The following is a 14,283-nucleotide window of genomic DNA, read 5'->3' as shown; positions in this document are numbered from 1 at the left end:
TCGTGACCACGGAAATTGGGTCCAAGAATGCCTATCCCTGCCCTAGCCAGTTTGGCTCAGTGGCTAGAGCATCAGCCCTCGGACTGAAGGGTCCCAGGTTTGATTCTGGTCAAGGGCACGTACCTTGCTTGCAGGTTTGATTCCCAGCCCTGGTCAAGGTGTGTGTGGGAGGCAACCAATCTCACATGGATGTTTCTCTCTCTGTGTCTCTCCCCCTACCTTCCACTCTCTCTAAAAATCAATGGAAAAATATCCTCTGGTGAGGATAAAACCAAAAAAAAAAACAACCACAAAAACCCCACCCGCCTATCCCTAACCTCCCCATTCTGAGAAAGAGCTTTTTCTTTATCCTAAAGAACACCCCTGCTTAAGAACAGTCCATGAGGGCTGCCCCCTAGCTGGGTGCGAAAAGCAACCAAGGGATCCAGATACCTCTGGAAGGGGCCCCAGGGGTGACTCACAGACGCTTTTACACCTTAAGCCTCCCGGGCCCCAAGCTGTGTTCAGAATAGCTTGGTGCTGCATGTGTGCAGAGGACTCTATAAATAAGCTTCCTAGAAAATGACTAATTTCATAATCAGAAAAGCAGAAAGAGTAGCACCTCGAGTCTGTAGAGGAAAATGGAATAAGAACCTGCAGTCGAAGGACTCCAGGTACCCTCAGCCCAAACCCACATGTCTAGGCTGTTCAGGGGAGGGTTTTAATTAGATTCCCAGAGAAGATGGTCCATTCAGGCTACATGGAGAAGCCCAGTCTCTGGGCACTGCCCTCCCTTCTCCTCACCAAGAGCAGAAATAGCTGCTTGCAGTAGATTGCTGCAGGCTCCTTCTAGCTCCTTCTCCACTTCTATCAGCGGGCAAAGGAGCAGAAAACCGTGACAACAGGCAGCGACTTGCTGGAGTGGCCACCCACTGTTGCTCTTCGAACCAGAAAACCCTGGAGACAAAGGGACATCACCTCGCCTGTCCCTCCCTCAATGATGGAGAATGTCTGGGAGGGAAGGGAACCTTCCCAAGGCCATTTGCCTTATTTAACAAGCAGTTGCTGAGCATCTCCTATGAGCAGGCACCAGAGGTGTCCCAGGAATACAGTGATGGACACGCCAGGGCCCTCCCTCCACAGCTCCCAGTCCTCCTGGGGAGACACACGTGCAAACATGATGTACCCACGCCTGCTTTCATTGATACATGCATGAGACACCTTGGGAAGAGCTCAGCTCAGCTTGTGGTGAGGGGGCAGGGGGAGGGGGACGTCTTCTCTAAGGGGAAGATAGGAACTGGTTCCTAAAGGATGTTTCCAGGTGGAGGAGGGATCACAAGGGAAAGACCTCCATTGTATAGTGCACATAGCAAGAGCCAGGCCCGGGGGCCCGAGATGTATGGAACATTTGGTGCTAACTGGAAGCAGGCTGGTCAGTGGGATGAGGAAGCGATGGGGGCTAGGCCTCAGCAGAAGAACACGAGCAAGAAGCAGGCCTGGCTGCCAGGAGTCCTGCCTCCTGGGGTGGGCAGCCCTCTCCTGCCTGACCATGGGGCTCCCCACACGGAGAGGTGCCACAGGCTCCTCCACCCATGGCCTGGGCTGGGGAGGTCAGTAACAGGAGCCAGCAGCTCTAAGAAATGGACATTAGCCCCAGCTTAGGGCATCTGTTCTGGCCCCAACTAACTCCTTTTTTTTTTTTTTTTATTGTAGCAAAATTCACATAACATAAAATATATCATTTTAACCATTTCCAGGTATACAATTCAATGGCATTTAATACATTCACAATGCTGTTCAACCAACACCATTATCCAGTTCCAGACGCATCACTCCGAAAGGAAACCCCATGCCCATTAAAGAGTTATTACCTATTCTCCCCTCTCCCAGGCCCTGGCAACCACTAAGCTTCATATTTCCATATGTTTGCCTATTCTGATTATTTCATATAAATGGAATCATATACAGTATGTAGGTCTTTTGTGTCTGGCTTCTTTTGCTCAGCACAATGTTTTCAAGGTTCATGCAATTGCAACAGTACTTCATTCCTTTTCTGGCTGAATACCTGCCTGAGAGAATGTCCTATATTTTATTTTTCCGTTCATCAGGCGATGGACATCAGGATTGTTTCCTCCTCTGGGCTCTTGTGAACAGTGCCTCTGTGCATCAAAAGCCTCACTGAAATTCTGTCCTCAACATGCTTATGACTTGGGGCAATTCCCTCTCACCCTGGGTCCCTGAGGTCTCATCTATAAAGCAAGTGGTCAGACTCTAAGTCCCTTGCAGCTTCAATATCATCACATCATCAGTGCATTCACACGTGTGAAGGTAATGTGCACCACGCAGCGACTCCACCCGTGCTGGGTGCTGCAGACCCCTGGCCCAGCCTGCCCCATCTTCTCAGAGATCGGGACTGGTTGTGGAGACAGAACAGGTAACTGCTGTGGCTGGACGATGTGTTCTATCAGAGATCTATCCAAGATGGGTTGGGAGCACTTCACTTTAAAAAAATATATATTTTATTGATTTTTTACAGAGGAGAAGGGAGAGAGAGAGAGAGAGTTAGAAACATCGATGAGAGAGAAACATCGATTCAGCTGCCTCCTGCACACTCTCTACTGGGGAGGTGCCCGCAACCAAGGTACATGCCCTTGACCGGAATTGAACCCGGGACCCTTCAGTCCGCAGGCCAACACTCTACCCACTGAGCCAAACCGGTTAGGCGGGAGCGCTTCACTTCTACCTGGGGGTGGGATGAGGGGTGAGTGGGTGCAGTTAAGAGGCATCCTGGAGTGGATGCCAGGGGTGCTCATGACTTAGGCAGAGTAATAACTGCTTAGGCAGAGAGACAGCTGACAGGTTTGGGGAGGGAGGCAGAGGAGGAGCTGGAGTGCTGAAACCAGGATTCCTGGATGGGAGGCTGAGCACCCAGGAATCTCCTGTCCCAACCCCAGACTAACAAGCCCTCTACCTTGGGCTACACACTCTGAAGCTGCCTGGGCCGTCTAGACACTCCTTTCTGTCAACACAGAGCTCCTACTACCCTCCTGAAGCTCTGACCCCAGCAGACTCCCCCATTCCCTGAATCAGACCTGTCTACTCCCACCTCTAGGCTTTTGTTTATGCTGTTCCCTCAGCCTAGAATTTCCTTTCCCCCTCCTGCCCAGTCTTACTCATTCCCAACATTACCTCTTCCACGAAGCACTCCCTGACCTCTGGGAATTATCAAGCTCTCTCATCTAGGCCCCCACCCCTCCCCATCTTACACTTCTCTCTGCCTCTTACTTTGTCTGCTGCTATAGGCAGCTGTTTATGCACCTGCCTCTTCACTGGGCTTCCGGTGACTAGGAGCATTCCAACACCCTCAGCCTCCTCTGCACCCCAGGTGTTCAGCACAGGGCGTGAGTCTGTAGATGTACAAACGGTCAAATGGAGGGCATGGCAGGGTCTTGGGGTTGGTGGCTTCGGGGACTCTGGAACGGCAGGCTCTAGCTAGGAGCTTCCCAACGACAGCCAGGAAAAGCCCACATGCCATCCAGATCCCATCAGCATGGTCAGTGTGCAGGGGCAGAGGACATGCTGGTTCCAGAACAAGTGGTCAGGCTGACAACCTCATGCAAATGAGCCCCAGGTCCCAGAGCACGCGCAAAGAGAGGGCTTGCCCTCCTTAATGGGAAGAGTTGCAGGGTACACACCCCCTGCCTCTCCTCACTCTCTCATCATTCATTCCCAAGGTGGGGAAGGTGCCACCTGGAACCAGGGCAGGAAGCTTTCTCAGCGAAAAGCACACTGGAAACAGGAATGCAGGAGAGAGGCCAGTTTTAGAACATCCAGGTAGGGAAACGGAGGCAAGAGTGACTTGCCTCAGGTCACATGGTGTGCGAACAGTTATTTCCAGGTAGTTAACAAAATCCTGATTTTGTTTTAGGAGTTCTCTCTCTTCTTCTGGGGTCCTGTCTGTTCCTTGTCATAGGAAGGGCCCAAGACCAGGGGTCAGCCACCTGTCATTCTGTGTCATACCCCAACGCTTTCTGATAAGTAGCTCTTCTGCCTAAGTTCCCAAGATCAGTTTTTGTTGCTGGCAACCAGAGGACCCAGACTGATACGTGCAGCGAAACTTGTGGAAAGATAGGCGCTGAGCCCAGGACTCCCAATGCTTAGTTCACTGCTATTTCTATCCTGCCAAGCTGCCTACCCTCTCTGCCCAGCTGTCCACTGTCCAGCCATCTGTCCCCACGTCTGAGCAGACTGCAAACTTGGAGTGTTCTGCATCCCAAACACAGGGTCTGAGTGTTCTCTGCTTGGGATGTGCCCAGATAAATGATGACTTCTCCTCCATCCTGCTCTGTTGTTAGGAGACGGGGGTGTGAGTGTGGCAGAGACCCAAGGAAAGGGAAGATGGAAGTGTGCCGGAGAGGCCCAGCCTACAGAGGTGCTATAGGCTGACCTTTCTTTAAGGTCAAGCTTCAGTTCTGGAGCTGTCATGGTTTAATGAGGCAGATGGTGGTGGAGCGGCAGGAAACCAGCAGAGGGCGCTTCGGGTACCAGGGAAACCAGGCCTTGGGCCATGGAGCCTAGGCAAAAGCTGCCCCACCAAGTGTGGAGGGCAGACCCCACCCACGCCAGTCATTGATGGAGGCCTGTTCAGCTGTAATGATGAGAATAGGCCTTACCTGTGCTGTGGATAGTCTTACCCTTGTGGTGGACAGGAGCCCAAAGTAAGAGCAGGATTTCAGAGTTCAATGTTCATCTGGTTTAACTCTGCTCTCCTAGACTGAAAACACTCCATTCTGCCCCGTCTGTCTACATCCCCTCTATTCCCCAGGCATACAGTTTAATTTACAAGGAGAAAACAGGCGATCACAAACGTGAAGGTGAGATCACACCTCTTGTGGGGGCGTTCTGGTATTTCCATTTAGTTTGACACTCGCTCTTACCAATAATGCCTTGGAATGCATTGCCTTCCCTGGAAAAGTCCCCTCTTCCCTCCTCTGCTTGGAAAACTCTTAAAGACCCTTCCAACACCCTGCTCAAATGTCGCCTCCTCAGTGGAACCCTCCCCGACCCCCTCAGGAAGATCTGGGTACTCCCTTTTCTGTCCTCACCTCTGCATTTGGTAATCATCTATCGATTCCTGTACCCCCGCCTCACACTGTGGGTTCCAATCCCTGCGGCCTCTTATTACCGAGTACTTACTGTGTGCTGGGTACCGTGCCAAGCACTGTGCATGACATCATTCATTTCTCACTATAACCCTATGAGCGAAACCCAGTTATCAGCCCCTCCTACACATATGGAGATCGGGACAAGAAGAGACTGAGTCACTTGCTCAAGGTCATACAGTTGGTAAGTGGAAGAAGCAGGCTTCAAATGGAGTTTACCTCCACGCTAGGCCCAGCCTTTATGTAAACCATTAGGTTTACAGACTGTTATATGACCTTTCCTGTTTCCCATGCTTAATACTCTATGTGGCACTGGGTACATATTCAAGACATATTTCTTGGAAAAATAAATGAAAAGCAGGCTAGAGTTGGAGCATGTGTAAAGAGCTCATTAAAATCACCACAAAGCACAGGCTTTGGGATTGGGCTGCTCGGGCATGAATCAAGGCTCTCTCACTGGCTGCCAGATCTTGAGCAAGATGCTTTACTTCTCTGTGCCTCGGTTTTCTCATCTGTAAAACGGACCAGCAATATCACCTAACTCAGAATGCTGTTGAGATGAGCGAACAGGACAATCTTAGAAGAATGCCTTGTACAGAGTATACTATATGTTAACTGATATTATTGTTGCTAAGAATTTTAACAACACTCAGTTTCACGGTTGCTTGTCTGGCTCTGACGCTGGCCCAGTCCTAGCACCTGGCCTTCTGCCTTCTGCCCTGGCAGATACAGTCTCTGTCTTGCTCATCTGTCTTCCAGGATGGAGGCCCCCTGCACTGGAACTAGAATGCCAGCCTAGCCTGTACTGGCATAACACCCACCCTGATCACAAATGATTTTGTGCTCTGGTCTCTACCGGCCTTTGGTTTCAGCTCTAGATGTCCCCGATGCCAGGCCTGGAGACACACACGGAGCTTGCAGCACTCACAGAGGGAATTCAGAGCTAGGAGTTCAGAGCTAGGTTTGCCCCCACCTGCAGCTAGGTAGGCCCCTAGCTCCTGCCATACCCACTGCAGGGTCTAGTCCTTTGTCAGGGCCCCTCCCGCAGCCTCTGATTTAACCCTTCTGTGCTCGGGCTCAGCTAAGCTGGGAAGATCCTGGCACTGAGGGTTTGGTGGAAGAATCAGGTGTACTGATTCAGATGCAGGGCCTTGCAGAGGCTGCATTAGCTGGTCTGTGGCTCCTTTGTCAGGAGAGAGAAGAGTGTGGGCCAGGAAATCAAATGGAATGGGAAAGAAAACAAAGCCAGATGGGACCAGGAGTCAAGGTTGAAAAGGGTCTGAATTCAGAATGAATAAATCTCAGCTGCACACCTACTATGTGCCATATACTTCCCAATCTATTTCAGTAGACCCTTGTGTGAAGAAGACATCATTACTCCAGTTTGTATAGGAGCTAATAGGCACTCAGAAGGGCTAGGGAGTGGCATGAGAGCAGGTGAGTGATCACTCTGGTCCTGCTCAGGTGCCTGATGGAGAAGACAGGATAAAGCCTGGGTGGAGTATGGTTGATTCTCCCACTGCCTTGAGCCAGTGGACAGCTGGAAACCAGGCCCTTGGGGTGGGCTGTCAACAGAGGTCTTTAATCAAGGGCAGAAGCCCTCAAAACAGGACAGGCTGACAATTCTGAGGTCATGCACCCTAAGGCAACCATGATCCTCAGGAAAAAGATGGATGTGGAGGCAGAGAGAACTGGCTAAAATTTTATGCTTTGCTACCTTCTCCTCCCACAGCCCCAGGCCAGGGTCTGACCTCTCTGAGCCTCTGTTTCTTCCTCCAGGACATGGGAGTAACAGGAGCTGCTTGCTGCAGGGGAAAGGTAAAGACCACTTTTGTGGTCTCCTCTTCCTAGAATACTTTTCTTCTCCCAGGTCTCCTCCTCACTTCATTCAGGTCTTTGTCCAGATATCACCTTCTTTTTTTTTTTTTTTTTAAACATATCTTTATTGATCCCAGAGAAGAAGGTTGAGGGAAAGAGAAACAGAAACATCAATGTGAGAGAGAATCATTGATTGGTTGCCTCCTGCACATCCCCTACTGGGGATCAAGCCCCCAACCCAGGCATGTGCCCTTGACTGGAATAGAACCTAGGACCCTTCAGTCCGCAGGCTCATGCTCTATCCACTGAGCCAAATCAGCGAGGGCCAAATATCACCTTCTTAAAGACAATTTTATTTAAAGGCAAATCTCTTCCTCCACTCTTGTCCCCCAGTCACTCCTCACCCTGTATAATTTTCTTCAGAGCACTGCTCACCCCCTTGAAATGTTATATCTTTGCTGATATTTCATTTTCCGTCTACCTTGGTAGAGGTTGGGCAGGAAGTTCACCTTTTCAGCGACGTGTCCCTAGAGCCTACAACAACCTGGCATGTGACAGATGTTTAAATGTATTTGGAGAATGGAAGAGTGAATGAACGAGCCAGCTCTTAACAGTTTGGGATGCTCAGTGAGCTAGCCTTGTAGGAGGATTCTTTATGGTTCCCTATCAGATCCATGGCTTCCACTCCTAAGCCTCCCCACTCTTCCCCGTTGGACTCTTTCTGTGAATGGCATCCTTAGCCACTCCAGATCAAAGCCTGGTCATCACTTCTCATTCCTCCCTCCCTCTAGCACACATATCCAACCAGCTGCCACTGCAGTCTCCTGCATCAACTCCTTTTTCTCTTCATTCTTACAACCACTCCCAATCCCTAACCCTCCTTATCTCTCATCTGGACACCCCATTGTTTCCTGCCTGGCTCCCTGCCAGCAGGTTTTTCTCCCTCCAATCTGTTCTCCACAGGGGAGTCAGGGTGAGTTTCCTAATGGCCAGGTCTGATCATGTCTTTCCCATACTAAAAAACTAAAGACCAACCCCTTAGCTCAGCACTCAATGCCCCCAGCCACTGTCTCCACCCTCCTAGCTAGACTTCCTTCTCACTGCTCTTTAACCTTTTTGCACCAGTTGGAATGAACGCTCTCCAGTTTCTACACATACCCTAGAGCCCCCCACGGCCTATTTTCTGCTCATGCTGTTTCCACTACTTGTGATATTTCCCCTCCTTTCTTCTACTGTACAAATCATTTAGACCCAGCTCAAACGCTACCTGGCATCTCCAAGAAGCTATTCCTGATCTCCCCGAAGAATAAAACCGCTCCATCTTCTCAACTTTTTCCAATCTCTTCTTTTAGGGCAGGTCTTGGAAAAGGACAGGCAACATGACAGAGAAGAAAAAGTTCAGAATCTGGAGTCAGATACCTGAGCAGGAGGCACAGCTCTCTGGCTCGGAGGCTTTCACAGGACACCCCTATAGATAAGTTAAACTGAGTCTTAACTTCCCCATCTACAAAATGGCAGCAGTAACACTACTGATCTCATGTGCGTGCTATGAGGATTAAGTTATAAGTGATAGAGTGTAAGAAGAGCGTTGACACTATATAAATTAATAAGTGCAATCACACTTAGGTGTGAAATACCTGGTAAACAAAAGTGCAATTTCTCCCAGGGAGGTTGCATGAGCCCTAACTCTAGGAATAGGTCAGTGGGGGGAGGGTTTTGAGGAAGAGGGACTTTGAGCCCTAAAGTCTCACATCCTTAGGCAATCTGAAAAAGGAAGAAGTGGAGGGTATAACCATAATGCTGAGGCCCTAAAGCAGCGGTTCTCAACCTGTGGGTCGCGACCTCTTTGGGGGTCCAACGACCCTTTCACAGGGGTCGCCTAAGACCATCTGAAAACACATATATAATTACATATTGTTTTTGTGATTAATCACTACGCTTTAATTATGTTCAATTTGTAACAATGAAATCGGGGGTCACCACAACATGAGGAACTGTATTAAAGGGTCGCGGCATTAGGAAGGTTGAGAACCACTGCCCTAAAGCTACCAATTCCTGAGCTTATTTTATACCCCATGCTAAGTACCCTACATACATGATCTCATCTCATCTTATTCCCTCACAGAGTAATAGAAGAGGACAACCAAGATCACTCAAGATCAAAGCCATCACTTCTCATTCCTTCCTCCCTCCAGCACACATATCCAATCAGCCCATAGCTGTTAAATCAATAAGTGCCTCCCACCCCCCAACAGTTCAGACCTGAAAGATCTCCTGAAACTCTTCAATCCAATTATCTTATTTTTTTTTGGGTAGAGGAACTGAGACCCAGAGAGGCTATGAGCATTTACTGAAACTGCCTGGCCAGTAAGGAAGCCTGGGCCTGGAACCCCGATCTTTTCGCTCTCAGGGTGGGAGCTACTGCCCTGCAAAAACCCAAGGGCCACTACTCCTTACGAAGTCTGTGCAAATGGTTCTTCCGGAGCACACTGCCATTAGGTGGCCTGCAATGTGAATGGTGGATCCTGGCGTCACATCACCTGGTCACCGTGGCTCTGCCCCAGGCCAGGCTGCTTATCCCATGCAAGAAGGAAGCTCTTGAGACTAGAGCCTCAGGCCCCTAGACACTGATTACTGCTCTCCCTGCCAACTATCCCATCCAACGGAGTCTCCTCAAAGGTGAATGACTATCCAGTCACCATCCAGCTTGCACTCCTTCACCTTACCTCCTGGGGCACCTTCTCTGTGCCAGCTCTGGGGACACCCGGCTGCCCTTGAGGAAGCCTTGCCCTGAGCTGCCACCAGAGCCTGTAACTCAAGCTTCCCTAGCTGCTTTGTCAGCAACATCCAACAAACATCAAGAAGGAAGAGGTGGCCCGACATGAAGGACTGGGGGATATCCACAAAGCGATGCTGGAAGAGGCTGGTGGGATTAAAGACCTAGCCTTTACAGAGGAGGGAAGAGTGACTGGGAAGGCATGCAGGCAGGTCAAAGTGAGGGGAGGGGATGGCTCCTTGGATGCTACATCACCTGGTCCAATTGAGGACACAGGCTCAGGGACTCCTGGGAGAGCCAGGATGAACACCGTGGTATCTGATTTCCCGTTCAGGACTGATTCATTATCCCAAACTAAATCCCAAACCTGGAGTGCTTGCATAAGAAAGCTCTCCTCTGGGTGGAATGAGGCAAATTAAAGGCTAACCCCCCCCCCCCCCCCCCCCGCCCTCCCCCAGTAAGGATGGTAGCAAATGAATGGCACATGACGCTCCAAGTGGGGGCGAGGTAGGAATTACAAAGGCTTTCCTGATACACCAAGATGAATTTTGGGGTTCTGGGTCTTCAATGGGAATAGGAGCGAATTGTATAGGGGGAAAGGAGTATGGAAGCCAGGGACCCTAGATTCTAATGCAGGCTTTGCCGATAACTCTCCGGTGACCTTGTTCAAGCCATCTCACCCGGCCTCAGTTTCCCCATCTGTAAAAGGAGGGGGTTAAATGAGTTCCAAAGGTTCAACTGGTCCTGACATAATCCTTGGTGAAGTAGCTCCTCCTGGCTCAGACGCAGGCCATCTGCAGGTTTTGCAGGAAAAGGGGGCACGTTGGGGGTGGGGAACGCACTGGGCTTTTATTTGGGCGGTGGGTGGGGAGTGGGTGGGTGAAGCTGTGGGGTTCGGGGTCGCGAAGCGAGGCGAGGAAGCCACGGTTTCCAAGCAAATAGGCTGGCGGCGACGTCCAGTCTGCCCCTGGAGCTGCAGACCTGGAGAGGCGACGCAGCCCAGAGCCGCGCACTGGCCTCGGCCGCAGAGGCTCGGACCCGGACCCCTATCCCGATCCCTCCATGGTATTGGGTCCGAGCTCCGCGGGGAATGGTTGCTGCTCCTTCCCGACTCCCCAGCGCCCGGCCTCCTCCCCTGGGTGGGGACCCCACCCCCGTCCGGGGGCGCTGGGAGCCCCGTGGGGGCGTGGCGGGGGCGGGCGCCAGCTCTGGTCCCCGGGGGGCTGGAGGAGGTGTCAGTGGCGAGGCCGCTCCGGGAGGGACCGCGCGCCCTCCGCCTTCCGGCTCCCCACACAAAGGCGCCGACGGAAGCGCCACACTTACCGGCCAGAGCGGGCTCCAGGCGCCGGCGAGCGGGCGGGCAGGCGGAGGTTCGCGCGCGAGGGTGCGTGTATCTGCGCGTGTCCCTGTAAGTGTCTGCGCGAGTGTGTATGTGTGTGCGTGTGTGTGACGGGAGCCGCGCCGAGCTGTGTGCGTCTGCGTGTGCGGGGGCGTCCGGCCGTCCTTCTGTGCGCCCGGCGCTCCGTCCCGCTCTCCGTGCGCGCTCCTCGGCCGGACCGCCCCACCAATGCGCCTCAGCTGCGGAGTCGCGGGCGCAGCCGCCGGGTGGGTTCGGCACCCTCCAGCCCAGCCCGGCTCCGCCCCGCCCCGCCGGCGGGAGGGCTCGCGCCGCGCCCGGAATGGCGCAGGGCCGGCGGGGGTGGCGGTTGGGGGCGGGGAGCCTGGCTGCGCCCTGGGCCCGCGCGGGGCCGGGTTGCGGACCCTCAATCCCTGATCTGCGTCTCCGGGCTTCCTCTCTCCCAGACTGGGCTTGGAGTCCCCGCAGGCACCGCCCCCGCGCTGAGGTTGCCTGGACCGGGAGGGCGGGGAGACCGGAGCACCGCATCCATTTCATTCATGATTTTCTCCTCTTCGGAGCCCCAGGCCTGGGCTGCGCCGCTACGGCGACCGCCAGAGGGACCCCGGCGGGGTCGTGAGCGCCGAAACCGGTGGGGAACGGATAGGCAGAGAGATGGGAATAGGGGAAAGTGAGACAAAGGGATCAGAGCTGGGGGAGGGGTGCTGTGGGCTCCCCACCAGATGCTCACAGGATGCCCACACCTGCACAGGAGGAGAGGTTGCAGACGCGAGCGCACACAGTGCCGGTGCCCAGGACGCGCTCCAGGGCTGAGAGGTGGCACCCTCCTCCCCACCCTTCCCTGTGCAGTCTCTGGGGAGCAGGACATCCCTCTTCCAGTTCTAGCCCTCCTGACGGGTTTCGGGACGCACACCTGCATTGACTTTCTCCTGGGCACCAGGGGCAGGCAAGGAGCTGCCCATAAATCCACATCCCCCAGGCTGGCACCCCATTGGCCGGAGGTTCCAATGTTTTTTATTTTTATTTATTTATTTGTTAATCCTCACCGGAGGATATTTTTCCATTGGTTTTTAGAGAGAGTGGAAGGGAGAGGGGGAGACAGAGAGAAACATCAATGTGAGAGAGACACAGTGATTGGTTGCCTTCTGCACACACTCCGACCAGGGCTTGGGAACCTGCAACCAAAGTAGGTGCCTTTGACCAGAATAGAACCCAGGCCCTTCAGTCCGCAGGCTGACGCTCTACTCACTGAGCCAAACCAGCTAGGGCCAATGTTTTTTTTATTTTTTACTAGCGGCCTAGTGCATGGATTCATGCACTGGTGGGATTCCTCAGCCTTGCCTGTGGGGATCGGGCTGAAACTGGCTTTCTGGAACCCCCCAAGGGGTCCCAGATTTCGAGAGGGCACAGGCCAGGCCGAGGGACCCACTGGTGCATGATTGGGGCCAGGGGGGAACTGGAGGAGGCCTCCAGAGCATGTCTGGCCTGTCTCATCCAGTCCTGATCACGGGACTCCAGCAGCAAGCTAACCTACTGGTTGGAGCATCTTCCCCCTTGTGGTCAGTGCATGTCATAGCGACTGGTCAAACGGTCAAATGAAAGGTCGGACACTTAGCATATTAGGCTTTTATTATATAGGATTTTAAGCGTTGCGCTGCACAGTTCAGGGATTCTAAGCTCTGTTTTTACACGAGGAAATCTCCATCCACCATCTTCTTTTGCCTGGTTGTCCACAACAGCATCCTTTCTGGTTTCCCTGCTTCCACCCTTGGCCCCTTGCCATTGATTCTCTAGACAGCAGTCAGAGCCATCCTTTTAAAACATAAGTCAGATCACATTGCTCCTTTACTAGAAATCATACAAGTGAAAGCTCGAGCTCCTGTTAACGGCCTGCAAGGCCTCTCATGAGCTGGCTTCCTTTTAACTTTGTAATCTTAACAGTTCAGTCATACTGGTCTTTTTTTTTTTTTTAAGTTTTTATTTATTTCAGAGAGAGAAAGGGAGAGGGAGAGAGAGAAATATCAGTGATGAGAGATAATCATTGATCCCCAAGTTTCACACTGGGGATCTAGCCCACAACTCATCCATGTGCCCTGACCAGGAATTCTTAGGTCTGAGCCACGCTGGTCGGGCAGCTGGTCGGGCACACTGGCCTTTTTAATGCATTACCAACATGGCAACCACTTTGTGGCCTCAGGACCTTTGTACTGCTATTTTCTCTGCCTGAAAACTCACCCCAGGTAGTCACATGGCTTGCTCTGTAATCTCTTAAATATGTCACTTCAAAGAGGCTTTCTGAGATCATCCTATTTTAAATTGCAGGCCCCCTCCCCATTGCATTTTCTCCATTGCAATCATGATTTTTATTTTGTGTCCCCTACCCCTCAGGCTCACTGGCCCTTCACCACCAGCTCTCTACTCTGTGCTCTGGCCTCTCAGTCCTCCTGCCTCAGCAGACCACTCTGTTCTCTAAACAAGCCCCACGTGTCTAACCTTTGTTCATGCTGTGCTTTCAGCCTGGAATGCCCCCCCCCCCCCCCGCCCCCGCATGTCTCACCTAATTTTAAGGTCCAGTTCAAATACCTCCTTCTCCGTGGAGCCTTCCTCATCTTCCCAGGGACACCCGGCCTCATGCCTTTTTGTTTGCTGTAACAGCGGTTTCTTGCCCTTTCCCCCAAGTGCACTGTGAACTCCTGGGATAGGGTTGTATCTTCTCTCTCCCTGGTTCCCAGCAGAGGAGGGACCAGCAGTACGTGTTTGTGGATCAAGGCAGTGAATGGGAGGCCCCGGCCTGGGCCTTGATTAGTTATTTTTTTTTCTTAGGAGGGGCACAGAGTCCAGCTAAATTTTGTTATTCCCAGGTAGTTTCCTGCGCGGTGAGGGGAAGGATCAAATGTCAGATAACCAGGCCATGATGCTCATTCAGCCTGTATGGAAGTGTGGGTAGACATGTCAGCAAGTGCTCAATGACACATTCTCTCCCCTGGAGAGCATCATCTCTGCGGCTCAGCCAGCATAAGGCTGACGGCGTCAGTGTAACAATAGCAGCTACCACAAACGGGGGCTTACTATGCGCCAAGCACTGTTTTGTGTGTTTTCAAGGTAGCGCTTTATTTAATCTTCATCGCAACCTTGGGAGGTAGGCATTGAATGTTTTCATTTTCAGAAGCAGAACAAGAAGGAATATGTGA

The 14,283-nt window shown here is 52.2% G+C and overlaps 1 protein-coding gene across 1 annotated transcript in view; it reads right to left on the bottom strand.

Annotated features, from left to right (window-relative positions):
- The window catches only part of PTPN5 (protein tyrosine phosphatase non-receptor type 5), a 44,077-nt gene extending 32,940 nt beyond the window's left edge, over positions 1–11,137 (bottom strand). Inside the window, 1 exon segment of the mRNA XM_070428171.1 lies at positions 11,059–11,137. The gene's annotated coding sequence lies outside the window, so the exon portion shown is untranslated.
- Between the last annotated feature and the right edge of the window lie 3,146 nt (positions 11,138–14,283).

Source organism: Myotis yumanensis, unplaced genomic scaffold (assembly GCF_028538775.1).
Source record: "Myotis yumanensis isolate MYYU_CA2020_CCGP unplaced genomic scaffold, mMyoYum1.0.hap1 SCAF_10, whole genome shotgun sequence".
Taxonomy (NCBI): domain Eukaryota; kingdom Metazoa; phylum Chordata; class Mammalia; order Chiroptera; family Vespertilionidae; genus Myotis; species Myotis yumanensis.
The sequence above is the reverse complement of the archived record's forward strand: the minus strand, read 5'-3'. Positions and strand labels throughout refer to the sequence as shown.